The 17,462-nt window shown below is 44.7% G+C and overlaps 1 non-coding gene across 1 annotated transcript; it reads left to right on the forward strand.

Annotated features, from left to right (window-relative positions):
* The first annotated feature begins 510 nt into the window (after positions 1 to 510).
* Positions 511 to 584, forward strand: TRNAK-UUU. The gene has a single exon. It is a non-coding gene; the product is annotated as a tRNA-Lys (tRNA).
* Positions 585 to 17,462: the final 16,878 nt, after the last annotated feature.

Raw genomic sequence — 17,462 nt, forward strand, 5'->3', positions numbered from 1 at the left:
TTTCATAATTAATCCCACCAGGTGATTACTATTGTTCTGAGGGAAATTAAATTAATTACACATATCTCATGCTAGTGTATGGAAGGGTAAGCAAAACTGTCCGGCTCCCACTCTGACTTTTGTAGGCATTAAAGTTTAAAGATTGACCAAAAATGGATCTGAGCCACTAATGTAGTTAAGTATATGCTTAACTTTAAGCAGGAGTTTAGTCTCATTATAGTAACAATGGAACATAACGTTCTAAATCCCCTTGAACTATGGAAAAGTTCAGATTCAGACATGAGCCTGCTCATGTCTTAAAAGTAAGAAAACACTTAAATGTTTTGCTTGATCAGGTCTAAGTTCAGATCTGAATCCAAATTTACCAAAGTTCAAAGGGGTTTGGATCTGATGTTCAGTTTTGAATTCATGTTATAGAGATGGACCTGAGCCATTAGAGTTCAGATCTTGAGCCAGATTTGCACGTCCACAAAGTTCAAGTGAGTTCCAGTTTGTATCCATACCTAATTTGCCTGGGCTAGCTCAGTTGGTAGAACATCAGACTTTTAATCTGAGGGTCCAGGGTTCATGTCCCTGGTCAGGCACAGAGAATCCTTCCTCCTGCGGGAACTCCAAAGAACATCAAAAGGCACATCCTCCTTCATGTTACACTTCTTGTGGGGGGAGGGATAGCTCAATGGTTTGGGCATTGGCTTGCTAAACTCAGTGAGTTCAATTCTTGAGGGAGCCATTTAGGGAAGTGGGGTAAAAACCTGTCTGGGGATTGGTCCAACTTTGAGGAGGGGGTTGGACTAGATGACCTTCTGAGGTCCTTTCCAACCCTGATATTCTATGATTCTAATACTGACTCCTGGGCCTAGAGTTTTTCAGGTACCAGTTCTTAGCAAAATGAGTCAGATGTTTCATTGCAAACCTAGCTCTAGTTTCTTTTTATTTTCACTGGAAATGCTAAAATGGGGTTCTCTTAATCCCAATGAAAATGCCCTGCACAAAGTCTGTTTACTCAGTGAGATGGTAGCTGGTGGATTATTTAATTTTTGTGCATTGGGAATTAGATAGGAGTAATGCTTTAGACAGCAGCTAGCTCTGGAAAGCAGTGGAAGTTAAAGAAAGCCACACTTATGCTAATATTGCTATTCCACCGCAAAGAAGAAAGGTTAGCATGAGTGATCTCTCTCCAGTGCCTTATTAGCTGCCTGCTTTCAGTTATAACATTTGAGCTGATGCAGATTGGAAGTGATGTATTTTCACTCCTTGCAAACAGCTGTTCTGGAGTTTTAATTATGTACACCATATAAAAAGAATCCCAAATCAAAACACTTGGTGGGGGAATTATTTTTCTCCCCCTTTAAAAAAACCACAATTTGTGTTTCGATTTATCTCTATAAACAGGATATTAGAGAAGCAAATGTGATAACACTTACTTTAATGAGTGTTTCATGGTTAATCCATTTTAGCATTTGGATGTTCTCAGCTGGCTTCTGCAGTAATTACATTTCCATTATCTTTAATTCATAACCTGATCTTTCATTACAAGCAATTTCTTCCTTTCCCTTTTCTGTGCTTGTATTTGCCTTTGATGCACAGTGCTATAGGATGTTCTAATTCTGGGTCTAGTATCAACAGCGTTCTGACTGGGGGTTTTTGAGAGTGACAGAAAAATGCAGACAATTTGCACCCTGAAACCTCTGAACGATGATGCCATCACCTTGAAGGACTCCAGCAAGACTTTCCCCTCTCAGTCTGTGAATCTTTCATTCAACATACATTCATTTGCTGATGCAGAAAAAAAAAAAATCACATCCAGGTTTCCTTGTAACAGCTTTGGAGGTCAATTTTCTGGCTTGTTTGTTATGAAATGAGGAGCATTTTTGATCATACTATGAGTTCAGTTATGAAGACCCAATTATCTCAACACCGATCAATAAAAAAAAAAAATCCAGGCTTTCTCCAATGCTGCTAAGCAAGTGGTATCTTTTTTGTGCAACTCTCAAAGTGCTGGGGAAAAGGTGATTGATGAGGAAGTGTTTTTATTTTGTTTTGGAACATTCCACTGTGATACAGGACTAGAGTTTTCCCTCTCTTTGTAGTGCGATGTGTGTCTGGTAAGTCTTGAATCATGATTTCAGAATAAAATGGAGTTGTTCAAAAGGAATGTAAGGACTTTAGGAACATTTCACTTGCTGTGGAAACCTTGATTAGCTAATATACGGACATGGGATCGGGTCACAACATTCAGATCTGGATTTCCAACCATTTTCCACAGTATGTGGAAATTCCCCAAAGTCTCTGCTTTCCCTTTGAGGAACGCTGACTTATTCTCAAATCTTGGTGCAAGACTTTGGGTGGGAGCTCAATTTCAAAAACTATATTTTGTGTGTGAGAGTGTTTGTCCGTATATGCTTGGGCAAGCCAAAAGAAAGTCAGGAAACAGAGATAGGAGGCCACTGAACCACAAAGACAGAAGGGAATTAATCTATTTTAATGAGCATGAAGTTTAAGAGAACTGCCAGCAATGAATTCCACATTCAACTTGCAACCCCCAGTGAAGTGTGTCATTTCTATTTCAACAGCATTGGAGTGGTTCTGCCAACCTTACACTCAATTATATTCAGCAATTCAGGTCAATGCCAGAGCAGTTTGCCCGGCTAGCTGGCAGCCAATAGATAAAAAAATTTTCATTCGATAAGAAACAAATGTGTCAATGTCATGTGCTTAACCGCTAGCATACAATGCAAAAAACATGTTGCCATGGTGATTGCTTCCCATGTAGAGTGAATAACAGGAAGTTTAGAGACTAAAAATCTCCAGTCTCCCTGAGATATTTTTCTGGAAGGGGTTGAAGAAAGGTAAAGGTCAACTGATGGAACCATTGTTTCCAATGTTAGTCATGGTGATAGACAGATGCTTGAGCAAAGCGAGTCGCAAAGGATTTGGGGAGGTCTCCCATCTGCCTCAGACTATTAAGTGCATGACCTTTACATGGGGATCCAGGAGCTCTGAAATATCTGCCTACAGGATATAAGCAGCTCATTCCCATTTTTAATCTACCAGTGGGATTTTTATAAGAATTCTGAGAAGGCTAGTAAATCTCTCAGGGATTTGTTGTGAACCTGCATGTGATTATAAAGAACCTTAAAGGTGAACGGAGAAGATTTTATTACAAGATGCAGACAAAGTCCCAGATCAGAAACAGTTTCTGTTTACACTAGCGTCACCAAAAGACCAGGGCCCTCAGCCCCTCCCAAAGTCCTTGTGCTCATCAACAGAGGCACGAAGGGGACTTAAATCTGCTTTAAGGCAGCACTGAGGATTCTTCTGCCAGAGGCACAATTATAGCTAACCAAGACTTGCCTCCTGTGGCATAGATAGTTCCTTCCTAGCATGTGGGGACTGGGGACTTCTCAGGAGGTAGGGACAGAGTATGATCTGCTTCAGAGACCTTGATTGGTAGAGCAGCTCCTTGGGATGCTGCTGTAACTTGTTCCAGAGGTTCATTCAGACCCTAGGATTAGTGGCAGGTATTGTGAAGACACCTCTACCTTTCCACTTTGGGTGCACTGAGCATTGCTCTGATGTACCTGGGGATTTAGTCCCCAACTCCTTTTTTAAGCCTAATTAAGAGGTCTGATTTCAGAAGCCCTGAGCTCCCATTGACTTTGGGCTACGGAGCCATAAGAAGAATAGATGACAAACCAAAGGTAGCTGCACACTGATACTAGGACTCATTTGCAACACAAACTCACTAACTGGGCTGTTATTTTCTTCCTGAAATTTAAATTAAAACCAAATACAGTGCTAGGGAAGGCTAGAGTTAAAAGAAAAGCCAGGGAAAAGAAAGAACAAGTAAATGTGAAAACAAAAATAGCAGCCTGGGAAACTGTGATTCATTGAACAATAGATGTGAAATTCAAATTCAAATGTTCCAAACCCTGGTACCTTTTCCTTGGCTTCTGATAATGCATCACAGTCAATGAATGCAAAAATAACACTACAAATGGGATTGTTTGAAAGTGTAATTGGAAGTTGCCAAGGCTGAATCCCCACTCTGGCACTTCTAGTGCAGAAGTTGGGGGCCTTCAAGGGTTTTAAAAATTTAATACTGGCCCCTCCAGGCATGTATTACACTCCCAAGGTTACAGCTTTTCTCTGACTGGCTTGGTAAATGCTGCCACCACCCAAATGCAAAAAAAACCCCTTGAACCCAGGAAGGAGCACTTGGGAATTCCTTCCTGTGGCATACCTTCAAGCCCTTTCACCCCCCTGCGGGGAAGAGCTGAGAAAGAAAACAAAGGAAATTAGCTATTGCCACCCATTAATTAAACAACATGCACAAACCTCTTAGGATACCAAAAACCTAATCCTGTTCTTAAAAAACGTAAATTTTATTAAAAACAAAAAGAAAGAAAATACATCTGGAACTTAGGCTTTTGCTAGATTTTAAAAGAGTAATTCCAAAAATCAAGCACCCAAACTAGCTTTCTTGGGGGTTCAGCTTAAAGGTTACAAGCAAACAAAAGCATCTGGGGTTAGCTCACAAGAGCTTGTTAGAGTCCACAAGCCAGTAAGAAATAAAAGAAATAACCCTAACCGCATCCTTATAGACATTCCCTGATCTACTTACATATCTGAGGCTTCAGATAAGTAGGTTTGAGGTATGAACAGATAATCTATAATCATACCTGACTTAGCGCTGCTTACAGCATTGCTGCTCTGTGTCCCTGCAGCCCAGAGAGAACAACAGACAAAAGGAAAGTTTCTTTCCCCCATTCTAAAAAGTTCTACCTTCCCATTGGCTCCTAAGGTCAGGTGCCCACTTCCTTTTCTTTGCCTGGGGGACTTTTAACCCTTTACAGGTAAAACAAGCAGAGAACAGCTACCAAGAGGGATTTTACAGCTAACTGGCTGGTTGAGTGTCCATAAAAGGGAGCTACCCCCCACCCCCTGTTTATCACAGAAGTGCTTTGGGAAGTGGTTCTGCTTCAAAGAAAGAGGAAACGAATCTGGCGATAATTTTTAATTTGTACATTAAGTCCCCTGATATTATCTATTCCGCTTTGCAGTGTTTGTTTTTGAACAAATTATAGCTCATTCTTGAAAATAAAATAGCTGATTAATCTTTGAAGTGGCTGATTACTGGACAGAGGAATTGTTAAAGGGTGCATCCACGAAGCACACAGTGTACATAACTCACCGGTCAGTATGTGTTGGGTGCCCCAGTCTCTGCCAGATCCACATAGAATCTGCTACAGTTGCCAGCTGGAGAAGCTAGTCCTCTAGCTCAACTCTAGACATGCTTCCTCTCAGTCCTGGAGGTTCCCAGTAATTATAACTGCTATGGCTTGTGGACTCTGATCACAACCTGCTTGTGGCTACATCTTTGCTTTCAGAGGGATGTGGAATACAGACATTGCACTCTTAGCTAGCATGGGTATAAACAGCAGTGTAGATGGTGAGACATGGCTGAGCAGAGTGCCCTCTGTGCCTGACCCTCCCAGGGGGTATACCTTACATGGGCTCTCGATACGTCTGGTGTCTACACTGCTGAAAATGGCAGTGTAGAGTTCTGCTGCCTCCCTGCTGCCTAAGCCTTTTCCCACCGCCTCCCCCTGGTGTAGCCTTTCATTGCAGTAGGATGGCGGTACACGTGTAGTGCCTGTACTCTACACATGGCTGTAAGTGTAGACATCGCCTGTCTCATGGCTGTGGAGCAGTTGGCACCTCTGTCCCCTTTCTGGTCTCTCTGGGTATGCCTACATAGTGCAGCTCCCAGCCCGAGCTGACAATCCTGGGCTAGCCTGGCTGGCACTAGCGCTCTAAAAACGGCTGTATAGAGACGGTGTTTTTGAGATTGTGGCTCAGGTCTGAAGCCTAAGGTGGTGGGAGAAGGGGCTTCAAAGTCTGAGCTCCAGCCTGAGCTGCCACCATTAAACACTGTCGATACGGCTATTTTTAGAGCACTAGCGTGAGCCCTGTTAACCCATGTATATCGACCCGGGCTGGGAGGCTCACTCCAAACCTCCGTGTAGACGTACTCTCTGAGTGCACCCCCTCAGAGGTTAGGCCTTGTGCCCTTACCTGTCTTGGGTGAAATGTTGCAATTCTCCCACTCACATAGACTGGGCTCTGAGTACAACATCCCATCTATGCCAATCACTTATTACCATGAAGGTTTGACTAGACCAGCCTGGTCTCAGTTTTGCTACCAGCGGGTGTGTCCCCTAGTCTGTTGTCCCCCTTTCCTAAAGGCCTACCATCCCTTTCTGAGCCTGAGCCCAAGTTCCATATTGCTCAGTAGCCTTTGTTACGGGCTCTGGGTGTGCAGTTTTCCTTCTGCCTGAGACTGGTTCTCCCAGTTGACCAGCCAGACTATCCAAGCTAATGTCCCGGTGGTGGTGGGACTATTTGAGGAATCTGTCTGTACAGCTTATAGATTCTGGTTAATGCTATGAAGTTGTTGTTATAAAATTGCTGTACCGGGGAATGCATCCCTGTGGATGTAGAATCCACCACGTGCTGATAGAGCTCAAAGCACACTTCTGCCAGGCCAGGGAGAGTCATTAATCTTAAAGACTGTACTCTGACCAAACCATTGCTATGCTAAAGTGGCTGTTTGAAGCTGAGCAAAGCTACTTCCCCTAGCTTGTCTGCAGGGGGTTGGGGAAGGGGAGAACTGAAAAACATCAGCAGCAGAACAAAGAAATGAGGTGTTGATAGGAGGACATATAAACTTAAAAGACCCACTCAGCTAGGAAGAGGAAGTTTACGGGCAGGAGAGAAGTGTCAGGCAGGCTTTCGTAGCAGGGGTCCTGTTTAACTGCAGCGCATCCAAGGTCCGAGAAGACTAGTTGAAATATAGAAGGCTCCATGTTTCAGAATTGAAGTCATGGGCTGCAGGATCCTGGGCACCCCAGAGAACTGTGCCCAAGCCCAAAGAACTCTGCAGGGTGGTGCAGAAACTGAGGTGGGTAAATGCACATAGGTGAGCTTATTGTGTCTAGATCTGTGCATCTCTCATCCAGTTAGGTAACGAGAAATGGTGTTTTAGAATCCTGGGCAAAGTCTGTGTGTCTGTTGGTTGTCACTATCATGTGCCCCTGAAGAGATAAACTGTAAACCAGAACACTCACAACTCCAGTGGGATTATGGGGACCATGGAAGAGCTGCTGGGGCAGTGTAGGGGAAGATGGCATTAGTTTCAGGGCCTAGGGAATTGAATCGGGGGGTCCCCACTTCCAAGAGGTGTGTCAGATGCAAGCTCTGCTCTTGGAGGGTGTGTTTCAGAAATCCTATATGTAAAACACACGTTGGGGGACAAACCCATCTTCACCATTGAGCTTCCTCATGTCTGTCACAGCTTGGATGATGTGCAAGTTGACCTGATTAGTAGGCAGTTTGGGGAATGAGTGTGCAAATTGGGTGCTGTGTGTGCAATAGGACACAAACTGTCTGAAAACTGCACCCCAAAATTAGTTTCCCCTGTATTATATCAGAGAAAGTATCCTCCCCCTTTCTGAAGCTCTGCACTCCTGGCAGTCAGGCTTCAAAGGGGGTGGGTGATCCTTGAGACTCATGATTTCATGCAGACACAATTTGCAACACTGGGGGAAAATGGTGAATTTCAAAGCTTTTGGTGCATGTTTTGTACTTCTCACATTTGTTTCAAGGGGTGTGGGGCTTATCAGATATTGGTGTTAACCTAACAGTGGACACTCCACTCATATAGCACCTTTGTGTCTTAGAGAATTACAAACTAAATAGCTTTAGGGATCTGTTCACTTCACGCATTACCAAAACAAAGTCACCTCTGGGGTTGGATGTGGCAGCCATGACAAAGGTGGACATAGCCCTTTTAGGACAGGAAGTGAACTTCTTATTCAATTAAACCAAGAGGGACTTTGGACAGCTGACATATAATTACCCCCACTAGAATTTGGATGTTGGTTAACCCACCTTTTGGAAACCCCTGCTAGCCCCGAAAGACACGCCATGGGTTTATTAATGAATGACTATGAACAGTCCAGACTTTGGCTTTAGGTCTCCCCTGAAAGATCATTCTACTGGGGGAAAAAAAAACATATGGAACTTAAACAATTGGAGCAAGGTTTTTGCAATAACCTTCCTCATCCCGCAAGCAGTAGAAGGCTGAGGGGAGAATCCACCAGAATTTGCATGTTGGCACCTGGAGCAGGAATAATTTGATGTTCTAAACCTGCTAGAATCTGATGTTTCCCTCTTTAATATTCATACATAACAGCGGCTGTCGAGGGCTGGAAGAGCTTGCTGGCAGCTCTGTACTAAAATTCAGCCAGCTGATAGATACTGGCAGTGGGTATCTGGGGTAGTGAAAAAGTTCATTGGGTAAAATAGACCAGGGATTTAACAGTTAGAGATGCCATAATGGTGCCAGGTGCATAAAATTTGGTAAACCTTATGCAGACTGAAGAGCTATTCCTCTGTTACCTGTAACTAGAATCACAATGAAGAGGTGAAAGTGGAAGAGAAGAGGCTAATTAAGGCCCTGTCTAGTAAAAGCTTTCCCCAACCCTAGAACATCAAAGGTCAGTTATAATAAATAGGATACATGACGAAGCAGAAACAGTTGATGTCATTAATACTTCCTGCAGCTGAAACACACCGATTCAGAAGAGAATAGACAAACAATCATGGTCACAGTGGAAACCACTACAATTTCAAACCCATCACGTAACAGAGGCAGAAAAAGCTAGGGGCAATTGTATCCCCGGTGGAACTGCAGGGGAGTTAATGACCTTTCCCACAGACAAACTGGCCATGAGATTGAAAAATATTAGCAAGGCCATGCAAAGGAAGAAGTGGTTAAATTGCAGAGAAGGAGAAATGCATAGTCAGGTGTGTTTGAGGAGGGCAGGCGGCATCCTGAAGTGCTCTGAGCGCAGGGAACATGGAAAGGTTTGAGTTCTGTGGTTGCTTTTGTGGGCCAGATAGCTTTGGGCTTGATCCTGTGCTTGTTGAAGACAATGACAAACTTTTGTTGACTTTACCAGTGCAGTATCAAACCTTCAGTGAGTTTGGAGGTCAAACTCTGACCTATTCTTCCCTATGTCCTGGCAGTGCCTGCCCAGACTGCATGCTGTTCCCAGTGGCTAAAGAGAAGCAGCCAGCCCTCTTCTTGTCCCCAGTCCAATCCCACCCCTCCACTAAGAACAAGCTGCTGTCATGCAGGCCCTTTTCTGGATCATTCACAAGGAAGCAGCTGTTCTCTGCTTAAGGGATGGGTTCTCAGAGCATAGACAGGTATGATACAGATCATCCACAGAGATGGGATCTGATAGCTTAAGCTTTTCTCTCATTCACATTCATGGAAGGGAGCATCCCTCTCCTTCATGCTGGTTTCTGGGATGGGATCCCAGATGGTGAGTCTTTTCTAGTCTGATTGTGAGGAAGTACTGAGGTTCTCCACTTTTACTGGTTTTCTGGGAAGGGGCTTTTCGATCACAGAGGCTTCCTTCTTGGCTAGTACTTCCCACTACACTATGACATGATGGTGGTTTTAGTCACTCTGGCATCACAATGCAATGATGCACCATGGTGATGCACAGACTCCATCCTGGCCAGAAAATCCTTTGTCCTGCATTGCTTTCCGCAGCCCCCATTGGTCTGCAGCAGTGAACTGCAGCCAGTGGGAGCTGCGATCAGCGGAACCTGTGGACCCAGCAGGTAAAAAAACCGGCCTGGCCCATCAGGAGCTTTCCCTGCACAAGTGGCGGCCCCAGTTTGAGGACCATTCGTGTAAGAGATCACCCAACACAAAGGCAAGCTTCTCTGGGTGACAAGATAGATCAGAGTACCCCAGGGGACTGTCTGTGACTCCATGTTAAGGTTGTTGTGCCCGAGCAGTTCATATTTGATACTTCGTTGGTGAAATCTATGTATAGAGCTCTCAACCAACTTGGGGTGTGTGCCTTGCTTCTTAACCATCTGTCCTGAGGTTGGTATCATGGCCTTGAGCCACTCTGGACAGCCTGACATATCAAACCACTCAGTATTACATATAATAGGCCGATATTTTTTAAAACTGTCCTTCTTTTCTGTGCTTGCAATTCATGCAGGTACTTAATTGCTTTCACAGTTCATGTCTAAGTACTTGATTGCACCCACAAATCAGGTACTGAAATGTCTAATGACGTAAATCATGCTCACAAATAATTGCAGGAGCAAAACCGGCCCCACAAATCTTTGCTCCTGCAAAGAGGGAAGTTGAGTTTAGGCTGAAAACCGTGGTCAAATCCTGCTTGCCTTACTCATGCAAAAGTCTTGTTGACATAGACCAGGATTTGGATCTCAGTTAATCTGTTTATTCAGCTCACTCTGTGCAAAATATTTAGCGTACATCTTCACTGAAGAGTTAGCCTGAGTGATTGGCACTCAGACATGAGCACCCAGGTTAGCCTAGCCCAGGGTGTGATCACTCCCACTGCACAGCCCTAGTCCCCATGTATGCTTCTAGGATTCTACAGGCATATCCCATAGGTCTTTGTTCTGCGGTAAGCTCTATGATTCTTTCCCAATGAATTGTGAGAAAACTTGTCTGCCCTTCTGGGTACATGAGGGAATTGTGAGAAGGCACTGGAGGACTATCAGCGCTCAAGTAGTTTAGCCTGTGTTCTCACTGCAAAGTGGGCAGGTTACCCAGCTCGAGCGAAAGCGGAACTTGGGCTCTGTCTCGCAGACCCGGCCACGTTGTGTGTGTGGACGAGAGAGGTGTAAGGGGCAACACTCAAGTAAGAGCTCAGGCTAACTCTGCAGTGAAGACATATATTTACACTGCTCCTATAGCAAAGAGCTACTAACATGGATAACAGAGGGAGAATCTCTCCCTTAATCAGTAAGATTAAGAAAACAAATGCTTGGTTGATAAACGCTAAGTGCAAGGTAATTAATCTCAGCTGTCTTTTCCCAAGTCACTAAAACTGTGCAAATAAAACTCCTAAATGTTTTATAATGGCACAAATTTTTGCATATTGATATATAAACCTTCCAGTTAATTGACATGTTTCCAACCAAAGGCAAACGAGACACTAGCAGAGAAGAGACATTCTTAAAGCGAGCAGCATTCTGTTTAATGATGACCTAATGAATTAGACATGCGGAACATTGACAACATTTGTTTGTCTAATTAGATGAATAAAATTGGAGTGGGCTCCCTTCACTTTCTTGAAGATATACAGCACATGCATCCCAAAGGACAGCACCCAGATGGCTTTGGGATGCTCCTCAGGGACAGCTCCTCTCCCTATGCACCGACAGGCTGGCTGGGATCAGCTGAGGCTTGCTTATTGACAGTCTCTTGTTGTGCACTTTTGGGGATCATCAGTGGGACATTGCCAGGAGGTGATTTCCCAGCTGCAGAAGGTGCTCCCTGTGGTGGTCCAAGGAGGCCATGTTTATTGACCTCTGGACTCCCAGCTACTACAGCAGTGGTTCTCAAACTGGGGCCGCTGCTTGTGTAGGGAAAGCCCCTGGTGGGTCAGGCCAGTTTGTTTACCTGTCAGGTCTGCAGGTTCGGACGATCGTGGCTCCCACTGGCTGCAGCTCGCTGCTCCAGGCCAATGGGGGCTGCGGAAAGTGGCATGGGACAAGGGATTTGCTGGCTGCCTCTTCCCGCAGCCCCCATTGGCCTGGAGCGGTGAACCGCAGCCAATGGGAGCCACGACTGGCCGAACCTGCGGACCCATCAGGTAAACAAACCGGCCTGGCCCGCCAGGGGCTTTCCCTACACAAGCAGTGGCCCGAGTTTGAGAACCACTGATCTACATAGCCAGGCTGTGTCCATTAAAATATGTCCTGGGGTTGAGTGGCTGATTTTCCCTGCAGGGGATTGTTGCTCAGTGGATTCATGTTGTGCATGAAACCCACTGGACCACTCTCATGCCCATTCCAGAGGCAGCTGCCAAGACAAGCCATTGAGATCTCCAACATAGTGATGACAAAGGTATGACTAAACAGCACAAGACCTTCATCCAAGATGAAAACAGGTGCCCGAATGGCACTCCAGAAGCAATCATGAAGCTAGATGTTAACTCTAACCAGTGGCCAGCAAGTGCTCCCTCACCAGAAGGGCCAGATACTTAAACCTGCCATGTTGTCTGGTAGCTTCTTTCAACTGAACAGCATCACAGCTCTTGTTTATGTGACTCTGGGTAAGGGACATTTAAATATTTTAGGGAGCAAAAAGAGAAATCCATTCCATCCTAAAGAAGTAGTGATGTAAGTGAAATAATTTTAATGCATGTGTACAAAATGCAGAAATAACTTATAAGGCTTGCTTGATAGGAAATGGGTGTTATCATGCAGTGAAGAGGAATAGAATGTTTTAACATGTTACTAAATAAACACTAATCATGCACTAAAAAGCAGATTTTCCACCCCAGGAGTGAGAATCTGGCCCTTCTACTGATGTGTGCTTTTTTCATAGAAGTTGGTTCTTTGCCCATGCACCGAACTAACCATTAATGTCTGTCACTGTTCCAGCTGAGCAGATATTCAGCATTAACTGCAGGTCCATTTAAAAAAAAAAGGTTAGTCAGGTGACATCTAACTGATTCTGATCAACCTAAAAACACGTGTGTTTAAACTGAAAAATGTTTGATAAGAGTTTGGGAAGCTATTCTTGCAATTCATCACATTTCTACAGATAAAATCAAATACATGGAGTGAGCTGATAGAATGTAGATTGGGTTTCTGAAAGCTTCATTTATTTCGACTGTCATACTCTTCCTGTTATGTACATGGGCCAAGAGACTCCAAGGTGATTAGGCACCTAACTCCTATTGATTTCTATGGAACTTAGGAGCCTAATTGCCCTTGAGACTTGTCACATAAGATTTTCTAACTTGCTAAAGCAATCAGAAATTGTGATCTATCATGTTAGTTATAAGCAGGACAGATTACCATGTCTGACAGTTTCTGAGAGCTGCAGTTGCTGTAGCTCCTATGCAGTGCATTTTTATTGCGCTGACTGCTCTTGCTATTCTATATAGATTTTATAACAGAGCATCTAAAATGTTCTCCACTAAGAAACTGTTGGCCTCATGATCAGTATCTTCTGTTAATCTCAACCCCAGTGCGCAAACTTTTAGAATATTTCTCAGCACCATCTACTAGTCACACTGTACATGGTTATTGTGTTGCAATGTCACTTGATAATGCTACATGCAACTCATGCCTGAACTGTGAGTCAGGCATGGCCGGCTACACATTTCCAGCAAACTGTGTCTAGTGTTCCCGCCTCAGGGGCATGCCTCCTCTGCCACCACGGATGTTATGCTAAGTGCATTGGCTACCACATTGACCCAGGGAAGCCAGCTTGTTCAGTATGGAAGTGTTCTTGTCTTAAGCAGATCGACTACACTACACCAGTAACTTCAAGGGATAAACTAGTCTCTGCTGTTAGCGTGACATTCTCTACCATTAAAAAAAAAACATGGGAGATCAGTAACTTTGCTGGGCTAACATATTATTTTACAAACCAGGGTGTTGGACCCAGTCTTCAGCTATGGCAAGTTCATCCCCGGCACAGTTGAGAGGAGGGTGGCAAAAGTCAAGTCAAAAGTTCAAGTCACCTCTGGCCGCGGGAATGCTCAGGCTGGTGAAGACTGGCATTTTTTTGGCTCTTATTTCAGGTCCATGTAGCATTTTAACATACACTCTCTGAACAGCAAACCCTAAATGTCCACTGCCTCTGGCACTAGCATTTGCAAAACAATACTGAAGCTGCACGGAAGATGAGATCATTATAATGGCATTTATTCTGTTCCAAGAACAATGCCTCTGGCCAAAGAAAAAGTTAGGGCATTCTGTTTTTTTGGATCCTGTTGTACAATTTCCTTTAAGTATAATACTATTCATGTCAACAACACAACAATCACTGCACAACAGTGGTTCTCAAACTGGGCCTGCTGCTTGTTCAGGGAAAGCCCCGGCTGGCCGGGCTGGTTTGTTTACCTGCTGGGTCCGCAAGTTCGGCCAACCACGGCTCCCACTGGCCGCGGTTCACCGCTCCAGGCCAATGGCGGATGCGGGAAGCGGCCGCCATCAAATCCCTTGTCCCGCGCCACTTCCTGCAGCCCCGATTGGCCTGGAGCGGCGAACTACGGCCAGTGGAAGCCACAATCAGCCGAACCTGCAGATCCAGCAATAAACAAACTGGCCCTGCGTGCCAGGGGCTTTCCCTACACAAGCGGTGACCCCAGTTTGAGAACCACTGCTGTACAACCATAGGTTTGCAAAATTTGTCTGGTCCAAATAACCCACCCAAATTACCTGCTGTACTTCTCTGGCTCCACTTGGTTTTAAAGGAAGCCAAAAAGAAGAGTTATTCAGAAAAATATCATTCTAAACCCAATCCAAAGTTTGTGACTGAAGCCAAAGCCTGCTCAGTTCAATTGGGAGGTTTTCTGTTGAACTCCATAGGCATCTGTTCTGGCCCCACATTATTGTTTCTATGCCCCAAAGAAATATTTGGCATAATGTCAGGAAAGTGATAGCCACGTTCCACACCAGAAATCAAGAGTTTCTTGATGACATCTACAGATTTGTTTTCTGACAGCTGAATTCTTCTCTCACATCAGTTTTGACATCCAATAACTCGGTTGAATTCTGCGGAGTTATTTCCACCTTTATAAGTGAGAGAAGAATAGGATCTGAGAAGCACAAGCATCAAGCTTCGGCTCCCCACCCCAGGCCTATGCTTTGGCTGCAGAACAGCTTGGCCGTCAAAACCAATTGGTGCTCAAGCCTTCACCTTCCGAGCTAAGTGCACAGTCATCTGCAGCCTCCGCTTGCCCGTCTGATCAGTTGTTCAGTGTTGGGAAATCCTAAGTTGGAGACTGAAATGAGGTTATAATACGGTGAAGCTCTTGTGGCGAAACAAAGTTGACATCCTCCAGCTGACACTGTCATGTTACAGGAGGAGAGAAGAGGGTGCGGTTGCAGCTGAAGGGACTGGGCACCAGGGGGCTTTGGCACAATCTATCACATCCCAGTGAATACAACACAAGGACATGTAGAATGATAAGTTGCCACCTCCTCATCATATATAGAGGTTTATGTCAGTACAAAAATCTCTAGGAAGCCTGCTTGGATGGAACAGCCAGACTAGAACATGGGAAAGATCACTAAATATTGACATATAGGAATGGATATGTGTTAACCACTTTTCCTATCTGTAAGAAGCCCAGTTATGAAAACCCTGTTCACAGCCATATCCCCAGTCTGCCAGATTCTAAGTGCAGAATGTGGTATCGATAGTCATGTGCATCTCTCAAACAATTACAATATGTGCCCTATCTCCTGCCAAAGAGTCTCCTCTGTTCCTGCCTTTCCCCTTATCTAATGGAAAAGATTTTGTTCTGATATTTCTGGCTCCCTGACTCATTTCTGTATCTGCTGATGTTCTGACTGAACCTAGCTGGTTGCTAAATACCAAATTTAGCATCAAATATTTCTCTAATTTTCATTTTCTTAAGATTCACGTGTTCTCAGAAAAATGCCTTTTTTATTCTTGAGAACAGAGGCCAGCTCCAAATGACTCTTTGTCCATGGAATTCTAGTTGCCCCTCCCTCAGAAACACCACTGTGCTTCTCTCTCGACATTGGTTTGTAGAGGAGAAACAGTGAAGATTTCCTTAAATTATATTCCATATGGGAACTCGGAGAAACCATGGTCAATGTCAGAAGGGGTAAAGCAATGGGTAAACGCTGGACCTTAGACCTGAATACTCCTGGAACATGGTCTCCTTGTATAACAGGGAAACAGAACTTTGCAGGACTAGGTTAATGCACAGATCCATGAGTAGGGCCCCATGATGACTTCAGAATCTCAGTTTAATTTTCAAATACTATAGTCTAACCCCCCAGGATGTGAAGAAATGTTTAAACACATGACCAGCATGTAAGCAGTACAGTGATGTCATCTGTCTGAGTCTGCAGACAGCCTCCAGCAGAGGGAGACGCACCAGCCACAAGAGCTAGGGAGGAAGGTGTCTGGGCCACACGCACCAGTAGAGCAAATCAGCCGCCCCCCTACACCATGTAGATCAGGGATTCTGCCATTGCTTTGGGGCCCAGTTGTCACCTCCACCACTGTGGAGGAGGGAGAAGCCCACCCCCATCTGTCCATGCTCAGTTGAGTAGTGGCCATGGGTCCCCCTCATATGGGGTGCCTAGGTTGCCAGGTTGCCTTAATACAGCCCTGTTTATTCATAAAAAACATTTGAAAATCCTTTTTTGTATTGTCCCGTTTGCTCTAGTTCTTTCGCTGCTCATGGCGACGTAAAGACTTGCTTCTCTCTCTCATGGTACTACCTATTACTGCCTTACACTCCTATTTCCTTTCATTTATTAGCAATTTGCAAGTCTTATGCTTTGGACAGGCTATAGCCAGAGCTCTGCTGCCCTAAGGTTTGTGCATTTTCTTTGGCATGCACATTAGCAATTTTTCAGACAACATGGTTTATATTTGCAAGCACAGACAGAAGGAGCTTGTGATAGGGATGCACTGAAAACAGGTCTAGTAGTCAAATGATCATATGTCCTGGGCATGATTTTTCCAGGCCATTTCTTCCAGAAATAAGCCCTCTTGTTGGCCATGCAATCTGGATACATTTAAGGAGAGAAATTTGTCTACCCTTTAAAAACAAGGAGTTTATTTTTATGGACAGAGTTGTAAGAAGGTTTCAGTGACCATGAGAGTAAGCCTGACCTCATTTACACAACATAAGTTGGGAGTAATTCCATTAAAGCCCCTGGAGTTAGACCACGAGGAACAATGTAAGATGAGAACCAGCTGTCTTGTGTGTCATCTGGACAATCTCTAAAATGCAGATAGCAAGGAGAGCTCTGTAATTGACCTGGATGGGAGCAGAATCTGGCCCAGTATGCCTACAGCCTAACAGAGCAAGGTTGTTATTCCTGCCTGGGACATTTCAGATACAGTTATTCACCCACAGCAGGTGGACCAAATGGCCCCTGTCTTGTTAGCAACACAGAGCTTAACTCCTCTCTCACTTGCACCCATTGCCCCACTGGAGCTGGTCCAAAAGGAGAATGAGCCAGTGTGTGAACTCAATAGCCAGCATGTCACATCAAGCTCCCTGGAGCAGCAGGTTTTCAGGCTCTTTATTCAGGGTGCTCTTGATTATGCAAAACAGAGCAGGTCAGCTCAAGTCGGTAGATCTTCCAGCCCTCTGTCCCAGCTCAGCAGCCCCTGATGGCCCTCTCACTGCCTAGTGTGTCTCCCATCCCTTTCGCAGCCACGGTTTCTGTTCCTGCTCCCTATTGGCCCCTTTCAGCTCCTCTCTCCTGTTACTCCCACCAGCACCTCTCTCATACCAAGTGCAGGCTGAGCCTTATAACTCCCCCAGAGAGGTGTTAGATCAGTTACCTGCTGAGTCATCTGAGCCAGGCCTCTGAGCCCCATC

Source organism: Gopherus evgoodei, chromosome 14 (assembly GCF_007399415.2).
Source record: "Gopherus evgoodei ecotype Sinaloan lineage chromosome 14, rGopEvg1_v1.p, whole genome shotgun sequence".
Classification (NCBI taxonomy): Eukaryota; Metazoa; Chordata; order Testudines; family Testudinidae; genus Gopherus; species Gopherus evgoodei.